This window comes from Morone saxatilis, unplaced genomic scaffold (assembly GCF_004916995.1).
Source record: "Morone saxatilis isolate NCDOM2014 unplaced genomic scaffold, NCSU_SB_2.0 Contig1, whole genome shotgun sequence".
NCBI classification, from domain to species: Eukaryota; Metazoa; Chordata; class Actinopteri; family Moronidae; genus Morone; species Morone saxatilis.
The window spans coordinates 17569373-17574268 of NW_023339651.1; positions in this window are offsets into that span (position 1 = coordinate 17569373).

The following is a 4896-nucleotide window of genomic DNA, read 5'->3' on the forward strand; positions in this document are numbered from 1 at the left end:
TAGACCATTAATTATCTCATATAATAGCTCATATAGTGCATGTGACTCAAGCTAATATAGGACTTTAGTGTCACGTTGAACGTAAAATAAGGAAGAAATCTTCATATTCAACAGCCAAAAGGACAGTACATTGATTCACGAACATTGAAATTCTCTGAGTAGTAGAGCCCTAGTGTTTATTTGCATATACAGCAGGGAAGTGAGATCTGATCACAAGTGGTCATACCAGGTATAAACGGGCTCCTAGAGTGCAAATGTGGCCTCAGTTTGTTTGGTAAGTAAGGTTTTCATTCTGATTTTACTTTGCTTTGTAGTTTTCAAAGTTCAGAGCCCTTTATGAGATATTGGTCCATTTGTCTACCTATGTCTTACATGTTGAGTTTATTGGCAGACTAGAAGCAACACCAAATCTAGATTAATAACTCCTTTATCCTTTTAGATGATGCCACATTAGTTCAGTCCACAGATAATAAACCAGACTTTTACAGTAAAAGTCTCACAAAATGATGTAGTATAATCATATGAGATGTATTGCCATTTTCATTTTCTGCAAAAAAAACAAATCTTATGAGAATAAAATAAGGGATATACTGCATATGATCCCCCCCATGTTTTTTTTTCAGTGGCATTTAGGGGTTTACATTGAGGGGCTTATCTATCAAATTACAATATGTGCAGACTTTGACTTAATCCACACTGCACAGGCCATGTATTGTGTTTTCATTCCACTTCCATAGTTCCCATTCTTATTCTCTCGTCTTTCTCTGACACACGTGCAAATGTACACATGCACTTACAAGACGAAGCCTGTCAGCATGGAAAATAACTAATTACAGACAGTCTGCCATCCAAGGATCTAATTATACCCCGCTTGGACAGAGACGGTGTGCATCAATCAAATGTGCAGCAGTCACTTTTAGTAGAGCATAGAACATTGGTCCAACTGACTTTCATTTCAACTTTTTATATCAGAGTAAAGACATGAGTACACATTTTAATTGCAGTCTGATGGGATGAAATTGTAGTGCCTGAGGAGCTACAAGGAGATGTACCATTTTTCTGAGATTAATTAAAACCATGGTGGGACAGAGGACGGGAGAGGGGATGGAGCAGTTGACAGTGCGTTGATGATATGCATTAGTTCTCAAGCAGTCTTTCAGCATTAGCATACATTATCACATTGCACACACAACTGTACATCATGTAAAACAGCAGCACCATCATACAACCCCTCAAGGGCATCATTTTCATTTCACCTTTGGGGGAGGCATGGGAAGCAGTTGTCATCTGCACCATGAAGGCTGGTGTGTTCATAATGGGATGCTGCTCATGTGCCTAATAAACCACTGTAACCCTGAGGCACTTAACACGATGTTCTGAGCTGAACAGTACATTGATTTAAAAAAGGGGCCTGTTAGCTGTAATTATGATTTACACAGTAGCAGTGGTCATGTTCAGAAGTAAATGCGGACCATTTATTTCAATAAGAATACACACGTTAGAAACCTCAGTATAACACATTACAATTCAGCAGCAGCAAATCCTCCAAATCGAAAGATATTGAGCACCTTTCTCTTTTAAGTGAATATTATAACTAAGGTTAAGTGTGTACTGAGTACAGATAATGTACTTTTTACTAGAACAAGTAAAATTTAGATTCGTAAATATAGCAACTTTTATTTAAAAAAATAAATATGTTAATAGTTCTCTTCTGATCAAAAATAAGCTCTGAATCTCAATTCTGAGAAGGCTATTCAATAAATATACACCGATCAGCCATAACGTTATAACCACTGACTGGTGGAGTGAATAAATGAATGAATAAATGAATGAATGATAACTAATTATCTGGTTATCATGGCTTCTGTCAGTGGGTGGGATATAATAGGTATAGTTGATGTGTTAGAAGCAGGAAAAATGGGCAGCGTGAGGATTTGAGCGACTTTTACAAGGGCCACATTGTTAGGGCTAGACGACTGGGTCAGAGCATCTCCAAACCTGCAGCTCTTGTGGGGTGATTTGCAGTGGTCAGTACCTATCAAAAGTGGTCCAAGGAAGGGAAAGTTGTGAACCAGATACAGGGTCATGGGGGACCAAGGCTCACTGATGCACGTAAGACTGGCCCATGTGGTCCGATCCAACAGACGAGCTACTGTAGCTCAAACTGCTGAAAAGGTTAATGCTGGTTCTGAAAAAAATGTGGCAGAACACACAGTGCATCTCAGTCAGTTGGTATGGGGCTGCAGAACATTATGACTATAAAGTTATGGCTGATTATGGTGTATTTCTAATAAACATAGCAACATCTGATTAACCCATAGTAATTTCAGGCCCAATTAACTTGTTAACACAGTGGAGCATTTAGCAGAGACAGATCTACTCAGGTTCAAGAAACAGGAAACAACATTTTATTTAGTGAGCTTTAGAGTTCTTGGTGAGTATAGCTATACCTTTTTTAATTTACTAAACACCTCGTGAATCAAGCTCCGTACTCAAATATAAGACAATATTTTTATTTTATATTATTTTTAAAAACGTGGGGATTATGTGGTTGCAACAGAAAATGTTTTCTTTGAAATGGGTAAGTACTGGTCCCTAAATTATATTAAATTAAGAGAGTAGTGTTTTGCAACATCAGTTGTTTAAAGCTTTAATGTTAATAGGATAACCAGGGACAAAATGTTCTGTCCAGCAACCAAGAAACTGTCTGTATCAATCTGTTGTGACTGAAGGTTTGGACCACATTCAGACCAGTCCAGCATGAACAAAATTTCAACCAACAACTTCAAAAGGGTCATGAGCAAGGACTCTGTGCTGTCAGTGCTGATAATTGAAGTACATCTCTTAACCATGTAGTTTTTATACTGTCATATTGTTTTGCTCACATAATGTCATGATGCTGTCGCGATGTGATTTACTATGTTGCAAAGGCTTTGTGAAAATCTTTTGCACAAAATGTAATTGTAACTGTGATTTTATTGGCTAAATCACACATGCCTTGCATGCATAAACTGGTTTGCCAAGAAAATCACATAGGAAAATTATAGTAAATCTTGCATGAGAATCATAATATAACAGGTGCAGCAGCTTCTCACAAAAACGTAATGAACTAATGAATCAGTCTCTCTCTTAATTACAACATCGTTGAAATAAAATTATTTCCCATTATCTTTTTGTAATGATTAAAGAGAGCTAAAAAAAAGTCAGTGTCTCTTTATGACAGAACAGAAGAGTGGTGAAAAAAATCTCTCCATCTGTTGGCACCCCACAGACCAGCTGGAAAGATGACTATTTGAACTGAATGAAGTGTGCAATATCTGTTTTATACAAGACAATTCCTACAGCTGCATCTCCTTCCTTAGACCACATTAAGCTGCAATAGGAGGAGGAACTGTGCTCACAATTACCAACACTGTCTTAGCAGTTAACAATTGGCCTGGTCCAGTCCCCAACAATATGCATCTACTACAGTCCACAGTGCTTCATACTCTCCCCTGGTTGTAGCTCGCAATGCATTAGAGGACTTTTGCATAAGGTTGAGTGTTTCTCAACCTTTCATAAGGTCTCATTCTTAATCAATACAGCAGCCTATCACTGTTACAGCTATGTTTTTGAATATGTGAGCAATATTAGCAGCCCTTTCAGCTGACAATGCTAACGTTGATATTTTGTAGGTATAATGTTTACCATGCTCACCAAAGGTCAGGGGGATCATCAAAAGTAGTAAAATGTATCCTCTGGGGACCATGATTGTTTGTCCAAATTGTGTTGTTAGTTACAGAACACATTTCACCTGGTCCAAAATGGTGGACTAATTAACCAAGCCACCAATAGTCACACGTATTGACCAACGAAGACCTGGAGCCATGGTGCTAGCATGGTTAAAAAAGACTGTACCAACGTCTCCTAAACGACAGTCGGAGGATAGCACACCTCAAACTCACACTGCTAAAGCATTCTACTCAAGGCTCAACCAGAAAGTTTTATAAGGTCTGGCAACCTTTTCTGTCTTATTGAACAAATCCCCATTAATGTGCTTAATATAATAGTCTCACCCCTTTCTATCTTTTCTGTTACCTTTTTTATTATTCCTTGATATTATAAATTAGTTATGTATGGGACACAAGTAGACCGGTGTTAATGTTTCTATGCAGAACAGTAAGTGAATCTGTGTGCATGGTTTGCTGGGAAAAACATTTAAATGATATCTCCATCAGTTGTCCCAGAACTGCGTAACATATCAACCTATGAGTCATATTCTAATGCAAAACAGGCATTCAATAACGAAGTGATAATTATCAGTTAATCTCCTGCTGACTGACGTAAAACAAACTTGTCACCTCCCTTACTCCCTCTAAATAAAGTCATCATCAACTGACAAACTGGGTGTGACACACATCTTAACTTTGTATGGTAGCAACCATTTAGCTCTCTCACTGAGCCAAGTCTCCTTTACTTCTATTCCATAAATTATCCACTGGAGACCTCTCTGACAATGAGGTGAGTCGGGGTGAGCATTCAAATCGATACAGGTGCACTCTTAAACTTGACCCCATCCTTAAGCAGGGAGTGGAAACACAAAGGGAATGGTAATGACGCTACACTCAATACAACACGACTGATAGACGCTGATACCAGGACATGGACATACACACAAAATACTCACAAAGTGGCATTGATCTTGGATTTTTAGTACTAAGGGTGTAGAACTGATGTCAGCTCCTGATTTCCCAAAGCAACACATTCTCAAGTTCAGTCAGACAACTCACGTTTGAAATGTTTATTATAACAGTATAGCATATTTAGATCCAACCTCATCATTCCCCGCAGATATGTTTACATAGATATACTTGGGAGTGATGTGCAAATACGTTAAACCCCTAGCCGGAGCCTACA